Below are 22,789 nucleotides of genomic sequence, written 5' to 3' on the forward strand. Positions count from 1 at the left end.
ACAGGCTCTGCAATGGCAGGCCAGAGTTAAACTTTACGGGCTGTTTGCATGGGTGGCACAATCCAGTGATGCAGCCCACCAACAGAATTTGATCTATAGGCCCTGGCACTCACAGTGCACTTCTAGGGACTGATACATAAATCAAATAAGCCAATCATGGAAATACCAATCCATAACACAGTTTACACAGAGAGCATATGCGCTTTAGCACTGATCAGCAGTGGTAAAGTGCCCAGAGTCCTAAAACCAACACAAACAGGTCAGGGAAAAATAGGAGGAAAAAGCAAAAAGTTGAGGGATAACCCTGCAAAAGGGGCCATTTCCAACACCTGGTATGTATCTTGTATTGTGTTTATTTATCTGTAGAGGGGTACATGTTCTGTATTCTTCTGTGGAGTGTTTATGCTTGATTTGTCTGTGCATTTACATGCAGTAGCGTGATACATTTCTCATGCTCATTAGTGTCGCATGGTTTGTTGTGAATTGGAATATGCCAGTTCTGACCCGCGCCGCCTTGTGTGTTGGTTAACTCGGGTACAGCTGAGCCGCTGGTGCAGAAGGTGCACTGGTTGTAGGCTCCATATTCCTCACTACTGGATTTGATAAATACACTTCGTTATAAAACTTGCTAGATTAATCCAAGGGTGTTTTCATTGCATTATTGGCAATGAGCTGTGTAAAGTGAGGATTGGAATTTTTGGAGTTCTGGAGCCCACAGCTGCTACTGTTTGCCATGTTGGACCTGGTGCCTGCAGCTGCTATGCGCCTACTAAGCATCGCAGTGAGTTGACATTTCAGTGGCGCTTTTGTTTTTGCTGCATGCTCTGTATTTCTCTAGCGTCCTCACACTTTCAAACACACTGGAGTATGGCAGCTGTTTTGATCTATCATGCGCATTGCTATGTGTGTCTCAAAGAAATACAAGGCCTGCATGTATTCACGCTTGGCACACACTGTGGCCATTTTTCATTGGGTTTGCTTCTGTTTTGGTACTGCTATTTTGGTTTACAGAACAAGATGGCTAGTCAGGTTTGTTTTTATGATGAATTAGGACACACACAGCCAATTTGTGCTGCGTGAACCACACGTTTTATATTACAAAACATTTATTTTCATTTTTAATTGAGTTTCATAAATTCATCCATATGTCTTCAAAGGAAAATCCTGTCAAAACAGTCGAATCAACAACATACAATTGTGTGCGCAATATATACAAGTGTAGAGAAGTTCACAGTGGATACTCAAAATTCACGACACCAAAATGCAACGTATTACATAGTTATTACATACAAAGCAAATTGCAACATGAAAGACATTTAAACAAGGAAACATAGCAACAGGCAGGCAGTCTCATTCCATCTTCAGTTCCGCCTGTCCACTGGTATTCAAGTTCAAGGACTGGATCTTTTTTCGTAATATGTTTCCTTGTTTAAATGTCTTTCATGTTGCAATTTGCTTTGTATGTAATAAATTGTGTTTAGCAATTGTTGAGGTCCAGGCTGGTCAGTGGTAGGATCCAATACCTTCTTTTGTTCATAGCTATTTTGGTTTAGGCAGTGATTATATATTACCACAGCATTGGTTCTGCTTTTGGATGGCAAACTCGTTCAGGATTAATGTTGCACCCATACTCTGAGTATTCTGCAACAATGTAGTCAATGGGAGTTGGAACATTTTATTGTTTTAAAATATAAAGCTAACAGCTTGTTGCATCACAACAGCTTTATTGGACATCCTTTCTGTTGGGCTTGCAAGTACCTTTAAAACTCAGCTTGCATTATGTCTACCATGTCTGCAACATATTTTGTGCAAATATCTCCTTCCCTTCAAAATCCAGGGAAAATAGCAATTACATGGAGCACACGGTTAAGATTATTTAAAATTATCTGATTGCTGCTGGGGCAATGAATTTGAGCCGAAGAGCAAAGCTACGATTTTATTCAGTCACTTAGGCCATGAGGGCCAACAGATTTTAAATAATTTACCTAAAGCTGTGGCACTTTCTGGAAAATCTGGGGATTGGGATGAATTCTCAGAAGCTGTTACCAGACTCAAGTGGATATTTGCAGTTGAACCTAGTGAATTTTTGGAGGGCTTCCATTTCTTTAAAATGAAGCGATCTCCCAGAGTCAATAGAGGAATTTATCACTGCTGTAAGGCTGTTGTCTGCAACCTGCAATTTTGGTGCCTCTCTGACACTTATATAAGGGATTGATTTGTGTACAGCTGTTTTTCCAAGAAGATACAGGAAAGGTTCCTAAACTGTATGGATCCTTCATTAAATGAAGTTCTTGATTTGGCAAAGAGTATTGAACGTTCAATTGCATGATGGCTCAGGACATTGGAATACCTTAACCTCTGTTTGTGAATGCCGTGGGAGCTCCAGAACACGTTGATGCAATTTGTTTGAAAGACAAAAATTGTAAAATGTGACTGGTAATTCAAACCATTTTTGATTTGGGTGTGGTTCGAGGTCACATGTAAGTAATTGTACCCAGTGTACTGCTGTTGGTAAGCGTTGCACTAAGTGCAGGAAACTCAGGCACTTTCATAGTGTTGCAGGATGGGTAAGAATGTGGTGAACGTGCACAGCATTGAGGTGCCTGATAATGACAATATGTTGGATTTCTCTAATCTGGTCTTGAATCTGGAAGTGGATTCTGAGTTGGTGGATAAAGTTAAAGACCCTGTTTGTCGAGTAACGCTGGGCTGTGCCCTCACTTTGGACATGATTTGTGATAACAATCATTTCTGATACTTTATTCAACTTGCACTGGAGTGGAAGTGTGAGTTTGAAAACACCAGATGTTCACACCAAGGCATATGGGGAACACGATAGTGATATGGTAGGCAACTTTAAAGAGTATGTTTCATGCTTAGGTAGGAAACAAGTTTACCAAAGTTTACATAGAAGTCAAGGGAAGATTGGTTCCAAGTGCTGACCTACTGCTAAGAAGGTCTAATGTGTGACTTTGAAAACACCAGATGTTCACCCCAAGACATATGGGGAACATGATATTGATATGGTGGGCTACTTTGAAGAGTTTGTTACATGCTTAGGTAGGAAAAAGTTTACATAGAAGTCAAGGTAAGGCTGCATCCAAGTGCTGACCGACCGTTAAAAAGGTCTAAAGTGTCTATTCCTAAAGTTCTTTTTTTGTACAATATCAGGTTAAAAAAGAATGCTGTGCCAGTCACCCACAATGTCAGACCGGTGCCGTTGAGTGTGAGACCTGAGTTAAAAAAACTTGAGCAAATGGTCAAATATGGTATTATTAAGAATGCTGATTACTCTGAGTTGGTAAGTCTGATCACATTATGTGCTTACTGGCCAACATTGGTGATTACAAGTTATTTTCTTTGTTAGACCTTAAGTTGACTTAACATCAGATTATAGCTCCCAAGAATGTACCAACTTTGTTACCCCATTTGGGGCGTATACATTTTGATGGTTACCATTTAGGTTGGCATCGGCAGCCAGCGTTTTTCAGAGATTGATGGACACCATCTTGGAGGGTGCTGTTGGAGTGCAGGGCTTCCAAGATGATCTCATATTTGCCAAAACGCAGGCTGAGCACAACCATATTTTGTATACAGTTTTTGGTAAATTTAAGGATTATGACATCACACTTTGCACTGACAAGTGTGGATTTCTTGCACAAAATGTTGATTATTTCGGGCATTCCATTGGTCCAAGTGTGATTTCTCCAAAATGTTCCCTCAAAAAACCTATTGAGGAAGAGCGACCACCCAAGGATAAAGATGCACTGCGTTCTTTCCTGGGGTAAAGTAAGTACTCTTCGCGTTTTGTCAAGGGGTATATGTATATTGTTCAGCCTTTGAGAAACCTACTGAAAAAAGGGGTCAAGTACGAATGGTCGGATAAAGTGCAGGACGCTTGCCAAATGGTAAAAACGTATTATTTCTGCCCCAACGTTATCTCCATTTGAGGCTGGCAGAAGGTGTGTCATTACAGCTGACGCCAGCCAGATTTGGCTGGAGGCTGTGTTCTCCCGAATTCGCACAGTACGAAGAACGTACCATTGATTTTGACTCTCGCTCGCTAGTACTGCTGAATCACACTATAGTACGATTGAGCATTAGGCACTGGCATGTTCCTGGATGGTTAAGAGATGTAATTCATTCATTTGGAGATCATATTTTGATGTGTATGGATCATTTACTCAATGGAAATGGGTCTAGGAAGGTGTCAGCACGTCTTGTCATGCTGCTTTCCAAATTTCAGTAGTTTACCTTCACCTTGAACGACATTCCTAGTGGAAAGACTGTACAAGCAGACTGCCTGTCCAGCATACCAGTGACGGATGATGGCATGGACAGTGGTCATGAGAATGAGTGTGTGATTGTGCTGGTTGATGACATTCTGGGTAATTCAGGTACATTCACACACAAGGACTGGTTAGATGCTTCTATTCTTGGCTCAATTTTGCAAACCATTTGCACCTACATAATAAATGGGTGGCCCAGAGAAAGGAATATTGAAGCCTTACAAGACCTTATGGGTAGGTTTCTGAAGACCTTTCTCTTGTATATGGTATGTTATTACTGGGTGATGTTTGTGTGCCCCCAGTTTCACTCAGAAGTTCTTTCCTTGAAGAAGTCCATAAAGGTAATTTGGGGGTCAGCAGCACCAGTAAACTCTTTAACATTTTTTTTTGTGGCCAGATAAGGAGTCTCAGGTGGCCAAGTTCATTAACCCCTTCGCTGCTAGGCCTTTTCCCCTCCTGTGCTAAGGCTTTTTTTGGCGTTTTGGGGTAGTGCGCGCTTAGGCCCTTGTAACTTTTTGACCACATAAGGTATCCACACCAAATTTGCGTCCTTTTCTTCCAACATCATGTGGATTCTAAAGGCACCCAGGGTTTGTGGATTCCCTTGGAAGGGTCCCAGAAATTAACCAAAATATAGTGATTTTTTAGTTTTTTTCAGAAAAATGGGAAAAACGGGCTGCAAATGAAAGCCTCTGGGTTTTTCCCTGAAAATGTTATCAAAAAAGGGTTTGTGAGCCTGAAATCTCCATTTTCTCAGCTTTTAGGGAATGACAGTCTTTTGTCAGAGACCCGAAATGTTTCACACAGTTTTGGCATTTTTCTGGGACATAGCCTATTTTTGCTATTTTTAGAGCTTTCCACCTCCTTCCAGTTAATGTTAGAAATGAGTTTGAAAGCAATAATGCATCCTGGAAAGCTGTACATTTTCGAACGGAAGACAAAATTCTGAATTTAGAAAGGGGTCATTTGTCTAAATCCATGAAGGTTTCCTTATAGAAACTAACAGTTAAATATTGGAATAATTGAAAATTTGTTGAAAAAAACAGCCTTTTGTCTTAACGTTTTCACCTATAACTTTTTCTAATTTTGACAACTCTTGGAAATCAATATACCGTTACATCCGTTAGACCTTCCTGGTTGTGGGGATATATAGGACTTGTAGTTTCACCAAGAACCCGACGAACCCAGATCCAAAAACTGAGCAGCAACTTGCAATGGTATTTTTTCATTTACTTGGTATAGAGCACTTTGTCCTGGAAAATGTATACATGGAAAAATCTGTATGAAAGACACCTATGTATTTCTGAATTGGGTACAAATTATAGAGTTCAGAAACAGTATATAATTGCACATTTTCAAAATTGGGAATACTCATACTAGCATGAGAATTATTGGTCATTTTTCAAAAAGATTTTTTTTTTACACAATGTCTTTCATTGAAAGGGAGAAACGCATGAAAGCTCAATTGGTAATAACAGTTGATTTACAAATCGGAATTACCCCAAGTCTCCCGAAAAAAACGGTACCTCACTTGTGTGGGTCGGCCTTGTGCCTGCGACAGGAAACGGCGCAAAATGCAACGTGGTCACACCTAAATTTTGCAGTTACAAATTAACCCTTTTTTGGCAAAGTGCCTACCTGTAGTTTTTGCACCCTAGCTCTGCCGGCACCTAGAGAAACCTAGCAAACCTATAAATTTTTGAAAAGTAGACACCCAGGGGAATTCAGGATGGGGTGACTCGACTGCCTACCACCAGGTTTTGTTACCCAGAATCCCTTGCAAAGCTAAGATTTTGACAAAAAAAAAACATTTTCCTCATATTTCTGTGGTGGAAAGTTCTGGAATCTGCGTGGATCAACAAATTTCCACCCGCCCAGCGTTCCCCCAGGTCTCCCAATAAAAACGGTACCTCACTTGTGTGGGTCGGCCTTGTGCCTGCGACAGGAAACGGTGCAAAATGCAACGTGGTCGCACCTCAATTTCCCAGTGAAATCTTGCGCTCTTCGGACAAAGAGACTACCTTTTGTTTTTGAGCCCTAGCTCTGCCAGCACCTAGGGAAACCTAGCAAACCTATATATTTTTGAAAGGTAGACACCCAGGGAAATTCAGGATGGGGTGAGTCGACTGCCTACCACCAGGTTTTGTTACCCAGAATCCCTTGCAAATCTAAGAATTTAAAAAAAACCACATTTTCCTCACATTTCTGTGGTGGAAAGTTCTGGAATCTGCGTGGATCAACAAATTTCCACCCACCCATCGTTCCCCCAGGTCTCCCGATAAAAACGGTACCTCACTTGCGTGGGTAGGGATAGTGGCTGCGACATGAAACAGCGCAAAACGCAACATGGTCGCACCTCAATTTCCCAGTGAAATCTAGCACTTTTTGGCCAAAAAGACTACCTTTTGTTTTTGCGCCGTAGCTCTACCAGCACCTAGGGAAACCTAGCAAACCTATACATTTTTGAAAACTAGACACCCAGGGGAACTCAGGATGGGGTGATTCGTCTGCCTACCCCCAGGTTTTGTTACCCAGAATCCCTTGCAAACCTAAAAATTTGACAAACAAACACATTTTCCTCACATTTCTGTGGTGGAAAGTTCTGGAATCTGCGTGGATCAACAAATTTCCACCCACCCAGCGTGCCCCCAGGTCTCCCGAAAAAAATGGTACATCACTTGCATGGGTAGGCATAGTGGCTGCGATATGAAACAGCGCAAAACGCAGCATGGTCGCACCTCAATTTCCCAGTGAAATCTAGCACGTTTTGGCCAAAAAGACTACCTTTTGTTTTTGCGCCGTAGCTCTGCCAGCACCTAGGGAAACCTAGCAAACCTATACATTTTTAAAAACTAGACATCCAGGGAAATTCAGGATGGGGTGACTCGTCTGCCTACCCCCAGGTTTTGTTACCCAGAATCCCTTGCAAACCTAAAAATTTGACAAAAAAAACACATTTTCCTCACATTTCTGTGATGGAAAGTTCTGGAATCTGCGTGGATCAACAAATTTCCACCCGCCCAGCGTTCCGCCAGGTCTCCCAAAGAGTATTGACAAAAAAACGGTACCTCACTTGTGTGGGTCGGCCTTGTGCCTGCGACAGGAAACGGTGCAAAATGCAACGTGGTCGCACCTCAATTTCCCAGTGAAATCTTGCGCTCTTCGGACAAAGAGACTACCTTTTGTTTTTGAGCCCTAGCTCTGCCAGCACCTAGGGCAACCTAGCAAACCTATATATTTTTGAAAGGTAGACACCCAGGGAAATTCAGGATGGGGTGAGTCGACTGCCTACCACCAGGTTTTGTTACCCAGAATCCCTTGCAAAGCTAAGAATTTGACCAAAAAAACACATTTTTCTCACATTTCTGTGGTGGAAAGTTCTGGAATCTGCGTGGATCAACAAATTTCCACCCACCCATTGTTCCCCCAGGTCTCCCGATAAAAATGGTACCTCACTTGCGTGGGTAGGGATAGTGGCTGCGACACAAAACAGCGCAAAACGCAACATGGTCGCACCTCAATTTCCCAGTGAAATCTAGCACTTTTTTGACAAAAAGACTACCTTTTGTTTTTGCGCCGTAGCTCTGCCAGCACCTAGGGAAACCTAGCAAACCTATACATTTTTGAAAACTAGACACCCAGGGAAATTCAGGATGGGGTGATTCGTCTGCCTACCCCCAAGTTTTGTTACCCAGAATCCCTTGCAAACCTAAAAATTTGACAAAAAAAACACATTTTCCTCACATTTCTGTGGTGGAAAGTTCTGGAATCTGCGTGGATCAACAAATTTCCACCCACCCAGCGTGCCCCCAGGTCTCCTGAAAAAAATGGTACATCACCTGCGTGGGTAGGCATAGTGGCTGCGACATGAAACAGCGCAAAACGCAACATGGTCGCACCTCAATTTCCCAGTGAAATCATGCACTTTTCGGACAAAAAGACTACCTTTTGTTTTTGCACCCTAGCTCTGCCAGCACCTAGGGAAACCTAGCAAACCTATACATTTTTGAAAACTATACACCCAGGGGAATTCAGGATGGGGTGACTCGTCTGCCTACCCCCAGGTTTTGTTACCCAGAATTCTTTGCAAACCTAAAAATTTGACAAAACAAACACATTTTCCTCACATTTCTGTGGTGGAAAGTTCTGGAATCTGCGTGGATCAACAAATTTCCACCCACCCAGCGTGCCCCCAGGTCTCCCAAAAAAAATGGTACCTCACTTGCGTGGATAGGCATAGTGGCTGCGACATGAAACAGCGCAATACGCAACATGGTCGCACCTCAATTTCCCAGTGAAATCTAGCACTTTTTGGACAAAAACACTACCTTTTGTTTTTGCGCCGTAGCTCTGCCAGCACCACCTATACATTTTTGAAAACTAGACACCCAGGGGAATTTAGGATGGGGTGACTCGTCTGCCTACCCAGGTTTTGTTACTCAGAATCCCTTGCAAACCTAAAAATTTGACCAAAAAAACACATTTTCCTCACATTTCTGTGGTGGAAAGTTCTGGAATCTGCGTGGATCAACAAATTTCCACCCACCCAGCGTGCCCCCAGGTCTCCCGAAAAAAATGGTACCTCACTTGTGTGGGTAGGCATAGTGGCTGCGACATGAAACAGCGCAAAACGCAACATGGTCGCACCTCAATTTCCCAGTGAAATCTAGCACTTTTTGGACAAAAAGACTACCTTTTGTTTTTGCGCCGTAGCTCTGCCAGCACCTAGGGTAACCTACCAAACCTATACATTTTTGAAAACTAAACACCCAGGGGTATTCAGGATGGGGTGATTCGTCTGCCTACCCCCAGGTTTTGTTACCCAGAATCCCTTGCAAACCTAAAAATTTGACCAAAAAAACACATTTTCCTCACATTTCTGTGGTGGAAAGTTCTGGAATCTGCGTGGATCAACAAAGTTCCACCCACCCAGCGTGCCCCCAGGTCTCCTGAAAAAAATGGTACCTTACTTGCGTGGGTAGGCATAGTGGCTGCGACATGAAACAGCGCAAAACGCAACATGGTTGCACCTCAATTTCCCAGTGAAATCATCCACTTTTCGGACAAAAAGACTACCTTTTGTTTTTGCGCCCTAGCTCTGCCAGCACCTAGGGTAACCTACCAAATCTATACATTTTTGAAAACTAGACACCCAGGGAAATTCAGGATGGGGTGATTCGTCTGCCTACCCCCAGGTTTTGTTACCCAGAATCCCTTGCAAACCTAAACATTTGACAAAACAAACACATTTTCCTCAAATTTCTGTGGTGAAAAGTTCTGGAATCTGCGTGGATCAACAAATTTCCACCCACCCAGCGTGCCCCCAGGTCTCCCAAAAAAAATGGTACCTCACTTGCGTGGGTAGGCATAGTGGCTGCGACATGAAACAGCGCAAAACGCAACATGGTCGCACCTCAATTTCCCAGTGAAATCTAGCACTTTTTGGACAAAAAGACTACCTTTTGTTTTTGCGCCGTAGCTCTGCCAGCACCTAGGGTAACCTACCAAACCTATACATTTTTAAAAACTAGACCCCCAGGGGAATTCAGGATGGGGTGACTCGTCTGCCTACCCCCAGGTTTTGTTACCCAGAATCCCTTGCAAACCTAAACATTTGACAAAAAAAACAAATTTTCCTCACATTTCTGTGGTGGAAAATTCTGGAATCTGCGTGGATCAACAAATTTCCACCCACCCAGCGTGCCCCCAGGTCTCCCGATAAAAATGGTACCTCACTTGCGTGGGTAGGCATAGTGGCTGCGACATGAAACAGCGCAAAATGCAACATGGTCGCACCTCAATTTCCCAGTGAAATCATGCACTTTTCGGACAAAAAGACTACCTTTTGTTTTTGCGCCCTAGCTCTGCCAGCACCTAGGGAAACCTAGCAAACCTATACATTTTTGAAAACTAGACACCCAGGGGAATTCAGGATGGGGTGACTCGTCTGCCTACCCCCAGGTTTTGTTACCCAGAATCCCTTGCAAACCTAAATATTTGACAAAAAAAACACATTTTCCTCACATTTCTGTGGTGGAAAGTTCTGGAATCTGCGTGGATCAACAAATTTCCACCCACCCAGCGTTCTCTCAGGTCTCCCGAAAAAAATGGTACCTCACTTGCGTGGGTAGGCATAGTGGCTGCGACATGAAACAGTGCAAAACGCAACATGGTCGCACCTCAATTTCCCAGTGAAATCTAGCACGTTTTGGCCACAAAGACTACCTTTTGTTTTTGCGCCGTAGCTCTGCCAGCACCTAGGGAAACCTAGCAAACCTATACATTTTTGAAAACTAGACACCCAGAGGAATTTAGGATGGGGTGACTCGTCTGCCTACCCCCAGGTTTTGTTACCCAGAATCCCTTGCAAACCTAAAAATTTGACCAAAAAAAACAAATTTTCCTCTCATTTCTGTGGTGGAAAGTTCTGGAATCTGCGTGGATCAACAAATTTCTACCCACCCAGCGTTCCCCCAGGTCTCCCGAAAAAAATGGTACCTCACTTGCGTGGGTAGGCATAGTGGCTGCGACATGAAACAGCGCAAAACGCAACATGGTCGCACCTCAATTTCCCAGTGAAATCTAGCACGTTTTGGCCAAAAAGACTACCTTTTGTTTTTGCGCCGTAGCTCTGCCAGCACCTAGGGAAACCTAGCAAACCTATACATTTTTGAAAACTAGACACCCAGGGGAATTCAGGATGGGGTGACTCGTCTGCCTACCCCCAGGTTTTGTTACCCAGAATCCCTTGCAAACCTAAAGATTTGACAAAAAAATACACATTTTCCTCACATTTCTGTGGTGGAAAGTTCTGGAATCTGCGTGGATCAACAAATTTCCACCCACCCAGCGTTCCCCCAGGTCTCCCGAAAAAAATGGTACCTCACTTGCGTGGGTAGGCATAGTGGCTGCGACATGAAACAGCTCAAAACGCAACATGGTCGCACCTCAATTTCCCAGTGAAATCTAGCACGTTTTGGCCACAAAGTCTACCTTTTGTTTTTGCGCCGTAGCTCTGCCAGCACCTAGGGAAACCTAGCAAACCTATACATTTTTTAAAACTAGACATCCAGAGGAATTCAGAATGGGGTGACTCGTCTGCCTACCCCCAGGTTTTGTTACCCAGAATCCCTTGCAAACCTAAAAATATGTAAAAAGAAAACACATTTTCCTCACATTTCTGTGGTGGAAAGTTCTGGAATCTGCGTGGATCAACAAATTTCCACCCACTCAGCGATCCCCCAGGTCTCCCGAAAAAAAATGGTACCTCACTTGCGTGGGTAGGCATAGTGGCTGCGACATGAAACAGCGCAAAACGCAACATGGTCGCACCTCAATTTCCCAGTGAAATCTAGCACATTTTGGCCAAAAAGACTACCTTTTGTTTTTGCGCCGTAGCTCTGCCAGCACCTCGGGAAACCTAGCAAACCTATACATTTTTGAAAACTAGACACCCGTGGGAATTCAGGATGGGGTGACTCGTCTGCCTACCCCCAGGTTTTATTACCCAGAATCCCTTGCAAACCTAAAAATTTGACAAAAAAAACACATTTTCCTCACATTTCTGTGGTGGAAAGTTCTGGAATCTGCGTGGATCAACAAATTTCCACTCACCCAGCGTTCCCCTAGGTCTCCCGAAAAAAATGGTACCTCACTTGCGTGAATAGACATAGTGGCTGCAACAGAAAACGGTTCAAATCGTACGGTGGTGAATTTAGAATACCCTATTGCAAAACTACCTTGATTTTGGGGTTGGGGGCACCTGAGTTTTTGGCCCGGGGCTCGGTTGCCATCTTTGGAAACTACCAAATCCAAACAGTTCTGAAAACTAGACACCCGGGGGAGTATAGGGAGGTATGGCATGCGTGGGTCCCCCAATGTTTTCCTACCCACAACTCCTTGCAAACCTGAAAATTAGGTAAAAATAGCACTTTTACAAACGTTTTTGCGTGGGATCGCCGTGCCGGCAAAAATGTCCTAACACCCAGCGTTCCCCTTGTTCTCCCGAGTAAAAGGATACCTCACTTGTGTGGGTGCCCCAAAGCAGAACAGGCCAAAAATGAATTTTGAAAAAAGTAGTATTTAAGGTTTACAAATTAAGCCCCCCTGCCTTAGTCACAGGCCTTTGGCCCACCCACACAAGTGAGGTATCATTTTACTCGGGAAAACAAGGGAAACGCTGGGTGGTAGGACATTTGTGCCGGCAGTGAGATCCCACCCAAAAAAGTACGGAAAAGTGGGTTTTTTGACCTAAATTTAAGGTTTGCAGGGGTTTCTGGGTAGGAAAACATTGGGGGACCCACGCATGCCACACCTCCCTGGACTCCCCCGGGTGTCTAGTTCTCAGAACTGTTTGGGTTTGGTAGTTTCCAAAGATGCCCGCCAAACCCCGGGCCAGAAGCTCAGGTGACCCCTCAAAAAATAAGATTGTTTTGCTAAAGGTAATTTTTTGGTCTCCACCGTAAGAATTGGGCCTTTTCCTATAGCAGCCACTATGCCTACCCACGCAAGTGAGGTACCATTTTTATCGGGAGACCTTGGGGAACGCTGGGTGGGAGGTAATTTGTGTGAGCCCAGTAATGCCACGCTTTTCCACACTAAAAAGTGTGACAAAAATGATTTTTTCCAACTAAAATTGAGGTTTGCAAGGGATTCTGGGTAAAGGAACGTTGGAGGATCCACGCAAGCCATACCTCCTTGGAAGCCCCCGGGTGTCTACTTTTCAGAAATGTGTGGGTTTGGTAGGTTTCCGTAGATGGCCGTCTAGCACGGGGCCAAAAACCCAGGTAACCGCTTTTGCAAAAGCTGGTGGACTTGACATTGTCACCATTGTCAAATCCACCAGCTTTTGCAACTGAACCACTGACTCACAGCTTATGAGCTGTAAAGCCACGTCAAGGCACCAACCTCTTTACAGGCCATTCATACACCTTTCGTACGTGTGACACATTCAAAACATTCACACCGCCAGCCGCGGACCCATCACATTTCAACACTCACACCAGCAAACAGTGCCATTCAAGGGCCCATCACTTTCACACGCCCACATTTCTGACACTGCAACTACACAAATTGATGGACTGCGTGGAGTGTCACTCAACTAGCAGTGTGTGTAGTGACCAACAGAAAGTAACTATTCACACACCGCCAGCCGAGCGCCAGTCCACCCACACCACCATCCAAGCACCAGACCATGCACACCGCCAGCCAAACACCACTCAGCGCACACCGACAGCCAAGCACAACTCCGTGCACAGACAGCCAAGCACCGCTCCACGCACACCATCCAGCCAAGTACCACTCCACACACACCGCCAGCCAAGTACCACTAAACACACACCACCAGCCAAACACCACTCCACACACACCACCAGCCAAACACCACTCCGTGCACAGACAGCCAAGTACTACTCCACAAACACCACCAGCCAAGCGCCACTCCACACACACCGCCAGCCAAGCACCACTCCGTGCACATACAGCCAAGTACTACTCCACAAACACCATCAGCCAAGCGCAACTCCACACACACCACCAGCCAAGCACCACTCCACACACACCGCCAGCCAAGCACGACTCCACACACACCGCCAGCCAAGCACCACTCCACACACACCGCCAGCCAAGCACCACTCCACACACACCGCCAGCCAAGCACCACTCCACACACACCACCAGCCTAACACCACTCCATGCACAGACAGCCAAGTACCACTCCACGAACACCACCAGCCAAGCGCCACTCCACACACACCGCCAGCCAAGCACCACTCCGTGCACAGACAGCCAAGTACCACTCCACGCACACCACCAGCCAAGCGCAACTTCACACACACCGCCAGCCAAGCACCAGCCGGCACACACCACAAACACATTTAGAATTCTTTTTTTGAAAATAACACTAAACAAATGGAAATATCTACAAATCAGCTAACACAAATTCTTAAAATAAAAACTTTGCACTAATGCCAATCCTTGAAACAAACTAAAATTTTTTTACAGAATGCAGACCAGGCAATTCACTTTACAGCTCATTAAAACTCCCAAAACTTCTTTTGCGTGTGGTACAATTTAAAAGAAGCTGACAGACACAATGCAGGCTTAGAAGGACAGTCAGGACAGTATATACGAGACTCCTTCCGCACGCCTCTTCGCCAACAGACTCTGCATCTTCTAGTCGGAAAGTCTCTTGCGGTAGTGGAAGGAATAGATTCAGGAAAGTGGCGATCTTTCAATCTAGCCACTTCCTCCACCACTCCAAATCTAGGAACACTTGCCTGCTCCACAAGTACAAGGCTGCCTATTATAGACTCCTGAAACTTAACAAAAGGCATCTTCTTCTCAGGACAAGACTTCTGGTACACAACAAAAGCATTAAAGGATGCCAAGTGGAACAGATGGATAGCCAACTTCTTGTACCAAACGTAAGCCTTTCGAAGAGCAACATAAGGTTCCAACCTCTGATCTACTCTGTCAACACCACCCATGAACTTATTGTAAGCTAAAATACACACAGGTTTACGCACTTCAGCACCCTGACCCCAAACAGGCACAGGTTCTGTACTTTCATCGTGGATAGTAGTCAGCATGTACACATCTCTCTTGTCTGAAAACTTCACAGCTAGAAGCTCCCCACATCGCAATGCCGTAGACTGTCCCCGCACAAGCCTTTTGCAAACAAGTTCCTTTGGGAAACCTTTACGGTTACTGCGCATTGTGCCACAAGCAACAGTGCCCACTTTGGCCAACTCCTGGAACAACCGCACACCAGTGTAGAAGTTATCTACATATAAATGATGGCCGTTGTTAAATAATCCTCTACCTAGTTCCCACACAATTTTCTCAGTCACTCCAAAAGTAGAAGGACAACCAGGAGGGTTAATGCTGGACTCCTTACCAGTGTACACCCTAAAAATTGTAGACATATCCAGTCTCACTGTCACACAGCATATACAGTTTGATTCCATAGCGTGCCCTCTTACTAGGAATGTATTGCCTGAAAACCTAGCGGCCCTTGAACAACACCAAAGACTCATCCACTGCAATTTCTTTACCAGGGACAAAGATCTCAGAAAAACGGTCAACAAAGTGATCAAGGACAGGCCGAATTTTAAACAAACGGTCACAATCAGGGTGATCCCGTGACAACGATAAACTATTATCAACAAAATGCATCATCCGAAAAAGAAGCATATACCGATCACGACTTATGACTGCTGGAAATATAGCTGTTGCCATCAACGGACTAGTGGACCAATATGAAGTCATTGATGGCTTCCTTAGCAAGCCCATCAAAAAAGTTAATCCTAAAAACTTCTTCATCTCTTCAACATTTGTGGGAGTCCACCGGATTGCTCTAGAATAGGGCTTAAGGCTGGCACTGTTGGCCCTCAAAAATTGTTCTGCATACAAATTGGTTTGCTCAACAATCTCTTGCAAAAACACATCGTCAAAAAACAACTGAAAAAAATTAATTGGCAGAAAATTCTCAGTATTCACTCTACACCCAGGAACACCAGTGAACTCTGGCAATGCCGGCAGCACCAAGCCAGGGGGAACCCAGAGGCCATCCCTATCAACGGGGGGAGCAGCCACCCCAGCCTGCAGCCCAGAAGCCTCTTGCTGTTGTTCACCAACGGGAAGCCTAACAGCCACAGATACTTCTGGCTGCACAACACCAACAGAAGACATAGCATCCCCAGAGGGCTCTTCCTGCACTACACCAACGGGAAGCCCAGCAGCCTGAGATGCTTCTTGCTGCACTACACCACCGGGAAACCAAGCAGACCCAGATGCCTCTTGTCGCTCTACACCAATGGGAAGCCTACCAGCCACAGATACTTCTGGCTGCACAACACCAACAGAAGACATAGCATCCCCAGAGGGCTCTTCCTGCACTACACCAACGGGAAGCCCAGCAGCCTGAGATGCTTCTTGCTGCACTACACCACCGGGAAACCAAGCAGGCCCAGATGCCTCTTGCCGCTCTACACCAATGGGAAGCCTAACAGCCCCAGATGCCTCTTGCTGCACTACACCAGCAGGAAGACGAAAAGCACCAGATGCCTCTTTGCGCACCACAGCAATGTGAAGCCTTTTGGGTGCAGGCTCCAGCCCAGATGCCTCTTGCCGACGTAAAAAGAAAGGAAACCTTGCGGCCCTAGGCAGCAGCACAGGTGCCTCTTGGCCCACTACCGGCACCTCAATGTCCTCCTCTACCATAGGCCCTTCATCAGCATTAGAAGAAGATTCATCATCCGATGATGATGATTCCATGCGAAGAGAAAACTCACTGCCTGAATCTTCTGCCCCTACCTGGGAGTCCGAATCGGACTCAGACTCTGAACCATGGTCAGAGGAAGACTCAAAAAGCAAACCAAGAACCTGCTGAGCAGTAATCCTGCGACTAGCCATTATCCTTACAAAGCAAGAAGACTGCACACACAAGTGAACAACAACCTACACTGTGCAAAGTAAGAAGTAAACAAGGTAAGGCTTTTACAAAAAGATAAATGCAATCCAAAACAATTTCACTCTTACCAAATATAGCTACACTCACCAGCACCTACTCTGTTGAGACACAGCAAAAAGAAATGATATACCACTAGAAAGAAAAAAAGAAATGACAGATTAGAAAACAAAGTGCACATCAAACACTAATGCCGGAAAAAAAAAAACACTGAGCCACACAAACTGCTAGAAGTACAACCTTTTTCAAAAAGACAAACATCAAGGGAAAGTAGTACAAAATACATTGACTTACCAAGCACAAGCAACTACACAAGCTGCAAACAGACACGCAACCTACAACAATCCAATCTGCAAAAGCCTTGAACAAGACAAAAATAGAGAAGAAAAAAAAATTACTACCACATTTCACAAACAATATAACAATTAAAACAACAACACACAAATTTGCACCCCAAATTTAAATTCGGCCAGATGGGCCATCAAATAGAGCTTAGACCAATTGAGATTAGATGAGGTTTAACATCAAGACACTGGATAACTTTTTGAATTTTTTTTACTGCCTGACCCCTTTGGTGCCAGTCAGTCTTTTGCTCCTACCAGTACCCCATCACACAGGGGCAGTAAGGACATTCATACACCTTTTGTACGTGTGACACATACAAAACATTCACACCGCCAGCCGCCAGCACCATTCAAGGGCCCATCACTTTCACACGCCCACAAATCTGACACTGTAACTTCAGAAAATGTTGGACTGCGTAGAGTGTCACTCAACTAGCAGTGTGTGTAGTGACCAACAGAAAGTAACTACTCACACACCGCCAGCCGAGTGCCAGTTCACCCACACCACCATGGAAATGGAAATGGAGGTAAATTTATAGAGCGCGAATTGCTACCCAGAGGCGTCAAAGCGCTGGTAATAACAGAGGGGACCTCGTAAGTGGCTAGCAGAGGATCAATGAGGAAGGATGAATAAGAATAAGACCATGCACACCGCCAGCCAAACACCACTCAGCGCACACCGACAGCCAAGTACCACTCCACGCACACCACCAGCCAAGCGCCACTCCACACACACCGCCAGCCAAGCACCACTCTGTGCACAGACAGCCAAGTACCACTCCACGCACACCACCAGCCAAGCGCCACTCCACGCACACCGCCAGCCAAGCACCACTCCGTGCACAGACAGCAAAGTAGCACTCCACACACACCACCAGCCAAGCACCACTCCACACACACTGCCAGCCAAGCAGCACTCCGTGCACAGACAGCAAATGACCACTCCACACATACCACCAGCCAAGCGCCACTCCACACACACCGCCAGCCAAGCACCACTCCGTGCATAGATAGCCAAGTAACCCTCCACGCACACCGCCAGCCAAACTTCACTCAGCGCACACCGACAGCCAAATACCACTCCACACGCACGGCCAGCCAAGTACCACTCCACGCACACCGCAAGCCAAGTGCCACTCACCGCCAGCCAAGCACCGCTCCACGCACACCATCCAGCCAAGTACCACTCCACACACACCGCCAGCCAAACACCACTCCACACACACCGCCAGCCACACACCACTCCACACACACCACAGGCCAAACACCACTCCGTGCACAGACAACCAAGTACCACTCCACGCACACCACCAGCCAAGCGCCACTCCACACACACCGCCAGCCAAGCAGCACTCCGTGCACAGACAGCAAAGTAGCACTTCACGCACACCACCAGCCAAGCGCCACTCCACACACACCGCCAGCCAAGCGCCACTCCACACACACCGCCAGCCAAGCACCACTCCGTGCATAGATAGCCAAGTACCCCTCCACGCACACCGCCAGCCAACCACCACTCAGCGCACACCGACAGCCAAGTACCACTCCAAACACACCGCCAGCCAAGCACCACTCCACGCACACCGCAAGACAAGCGCCACTCACCGCAGCCAAGCACCGCTGCACGCACACCATCCAGCCAAGTACCACTCCCCACACACCGCCAGCCAAACACCACTCCACACACACCACCAGCCAAACACCACTCCGTGCACAGACAACCAAGTAGCACTCCACGCACACCACCAGCCAAGCACCACTCCACACACACCGCCAGCCAAGCAGCACTCCGTGCACAGACAGCAAAGTAGCACTCCACGCACACCACCAGCCAAGCGCCACTCCACACACACCGCCAGCCAAGCACCACTCCGTGCACAGACAGCAAAGTAGCACTCCACGCACACCACCAGCCAAGCGCCACTCCACACACACCGCCAGCCAAGCAGCTCTCCGTGCACAGACAGCAAAGTAGCACTCCTCGCACACCACCAGCCAAGCGCCACTCCACACACATCGCCAGCCAAGCACCACTCTGTGCACAGACAGCAAAGTAGCACTCCACGCACACCACCAGCCAAGCGCCACTCCGTGCACAGACAGCCAAGTACCACTCCACACACATCACCAGCCAAGCGCCACTCCACACACACCGCCAGCCAAGCACCACTCCGTGCATAGATAGCCAAGTACCCCTCCACGCACACCGCCAGCCAAACACCACTCAGCGCACACCGACAGCCAAGTACCACTCCACACACACTGCCAGCCAAGCACCACTCCACGCACACCGCAAGCCAAGCGCCACTCACTGCCAGCCAAGCACCGCTCCACGCACACCATCCAGCCAAGTACCACTCCCCACACACACCACCAGCAAACACCACTCCGTGCAGACAACCAAGTACCACTCCACGCACACCACCAGCCAAGCGCCACTCCACACACACCGCCAGCCAAGCAGCACTCCGTGCACAGACAGCAAAGTAGCACTCCACGCACACCACCAGCCAAGCGCCACTCCACACACACCGCCAGCCAAGCACTACTCCTTGTCCAAGGGGTCGCTTCCTAAAAACAAAATATTCCCTGGTGCTAGTGGGCATTTTCTACCCCCCTGGGGGCAAAACGGCAAAAAAAACGGGCCGATTTGCCCCCAGGGTGGACAGAAAAACAAAAACACAATCATGGCCACCTGGAAGCGACCCTTACCCAAGGGGTCGCTTCCCAAAACAAACACATTGCCCCAACAAAAATCCCTGGTGCTAGTGGGTAATTTCTGCCCCCCCTGGGGGCAAAACGGCCGAAAAACGGGCCGATTTCCCCCCAGGGGGGGCAGAAAAACAAAAACATATTTGCTGTCCGCCTGGAAGCAACCCTTGCCCAAGGGGTCGCTTCCTAAAAACTAAAATGAAATCTTTGGTGTCTAGTGGGCATTGTCTGTGCCCCCTGGGGGCAAAACGGCAAAAAAAACGGGCCGATTTGCCCCCAGGGGGGGCAGAAAAACGAAAACATATTTGCTGCCCGCCTGGAAGCGACCCTTGCCCAAGGGGTCGCTTCCTAAAAACTAAAATGAAATCCCTGGTGTCTAGTGGGCATTTTCTGTCCCCCCTGGGGGCAAAACAGCAAAAAAACGGGCCGATTTGCCCCCAGGGGGGACAGAAAAACGTAAACAATAGCCATGGCCGCCATCTTGGCTATAAAAAATAACCCTGTTGCTAGTGGGGAATTTCTGCCCCCCCTGGGGGCAAAACGGCCGACAAAACGGGCCGATTTCCCCCCGGGGGGGGGGCAGAAAAACGAAAACATATTGCCAGCCCGCCTGGAAGCGACCCTTGCCCAAGGGGTCGCTTCCTAAAAACTAAAATGAAATCCCTGGTGTCTAGTGGGGGCATTTCCGCCGCACGATCGCGACGCTGTGCGCGATCGTGAGGCAGAAATGCCCTGCAAAGAGACATCAGGGGAGAGGAAAATCTCTTTCCTCTCCCCTGATGCCTCTTCGCTGCCCCAAACCCCCGCCAGCCACGGAAAACCTACCTGATTCTTCGGCGCTCAGGAAGCAAATGGCTTCCCGAGCGCTGGGAATCCCTGATGATGTCAGCGCGCGCTGTGCGCGCTGCCGTCATCAGGGATTCCCAGGGGGGGGGGCGGCAGCGGAAGCTCTTCCGCTGCCGCCCCCAGCGAAAAAACGAAGATCAGAGACCCTCGGGGGGAGCGCCAGCGCTTCCCCCGAGGGTGGGGCTGATGACGAGCTGGCCTTGTCATCAGCGCACCACAGGTAAGCGCGATGACGAGCCCAGCTCGTCATTAGCCCCGAAGGGGTTAACGAATGTACCATGTGCTCGGTATCAATCACTGGAAAGTGCCAATTCTCTGCTTCACATAGTACCATTACCAGAACTGGCATGGCACAAAGTGGCCTTGGATTTTGTGGGGCCTTTTGATTTGTTGCCCAATACTCAAATATACATGATGGTGTTAGAAGATTAACTATTTTTGAAATGAGTTGGTTTGGACTTCAAGTCAGTTCCCAACACCGATTTCATTATCAAGTTTTTTTTCTAAAAACAAATGTTATTGATATTTTCTTTGTCCACATGATAATCAGCAACACTGATGTAAATAGACATTGTATGAAATAATATTGACCATCATGAGTTACAACATACAATTGATACAAAAGGTTAAACAAACAGTAATGAGAAAACCAACATTATCAAGTTTTTGCAGAGAAGTTTTGTTATTTTCGGTGGCACCCAGGGAGATTGTGACCGATAACAGGGCTCATTTTAATTTGAGTCACATGAAAAACGTTGTTACTGGATTTCTTATTATGCGCATCAAAGCTATTTACTCTCTTAGGTCAAATGGCCTTGTGGAGCGCATGAACAAATGTCTGAAGGGGATGAGGGGGTGGGGTGGTGCAGGCAGTGTTGGCTATGGGCTATGATGTGGAATAGTTTCTAAGGGAAAGGGTTTGGTCCTATATGGTGACACCTCATAACACCACAGATGTGTGTCACTTCATATTGTTAGACAAAAGATTTCCAAGATGTTTAGTGTGTCCTGATTGGGTCAGAGAAGTAATTAAAACAAAACCTTTGAATGTGTCTGCTGTGCCTGATAAAGTGAAAACTATTCAATTAATCAATCAATCATTTGTAAAGCGCACTAATCACCCGTGAGGGTCTCAAAGCACGGGGGGCACAGCTACTGCTAGAACAGACAGGTCTTGAGACGTCTCCTGAAAGTCAGCAGGTGCTGGGTTTGTCGCAGATGGGTGGGGAGGGCGTTCCATGTCTTGGCGGCGAGGTAGGAAAATGATCTGCCGCCGGTGGTCATCCTGTGGATATGTGGAACGGTGGCAAGGGCGAGGTCAGCAGAGCGAAGCTGGCGGTTCGGGGTGTAGTCGTTTGTTGAGGTATGCTGGACCGGTGTTGTGGAGAGCTTAGTGATTGTGGGTGAAGAGCTTGAAGGTGATCCTCTTGTTGACTGGGAGCCAATGCAGGTCTCTCAGGTGGGCTGTGATGTGGGTGTGGCGTGGTATGTCGAGGATTAGGCGTGCGGAGGCGTTCTGTATGTGTTGTAGTCTTTTCTGGAGTTTGACCGTGGTTCCTGCGTAGAGGGTGTTGCCATAGTCCAGTCTGCTGCTGACGAGGGCCTGGGTGACCGTCCTTCTGGTTCCAATGGGGATCCATCTATAGGTCTTGCGAAGCATGCAGAGTGTGTTGAAGCAGGAGGAGGAGACGGCGTTGACTTGCTTGGTCATTGACAGCGATGAGTCCAGGATGAACCCCAAGTTGCGTGCATAGTTGGTGGGTGTCGGTGCGGCTCCCAGAGCGGCCGGCCACCAAGAGTCATCCCAGGCGGAAGGGGTGGGGCCGAGGATAAGGACCTCCGTCTTGCCGGAGTTTAGCTTCAGTCGACTGTTCCTCATCCAATCGGCGACGGCCTTCATTCCTTCGTGGAGGTCGGTTTTGGTGATGGCGGGGTCCTTGATGAGCGAGAGGATCAGCTGGGTGTCGTCGGCGTAGGAGACGATGTTGATGTTGTGCGATCGTACAATGTTGGCGAGCGGTGCCATGTACATGTTGAAAAGGGTCGGGCTGAGGGATGATCCTCGGGCATGCTACAGGTGATCTTGGTGGCTTCAGATCGGTAGGGGGGAGGCGGACCCTCTGGGTTCT

Source organism: Lissotriton helveticus, chromosome 1_1, assembly GCF_964261635.1.
Source record: "Lissotriton helveticus chromosome 1_1, aLisHel1.1, whole genome shotgun sequence".
In the NCBI taxonomy this organism is placed as follows: domain Eukaryota; kingdom Metazoa; phylum Chordata; class Amphibia; order Caudata; family Salamandridae; genus Lissotriton; species Lissotriton helveticus.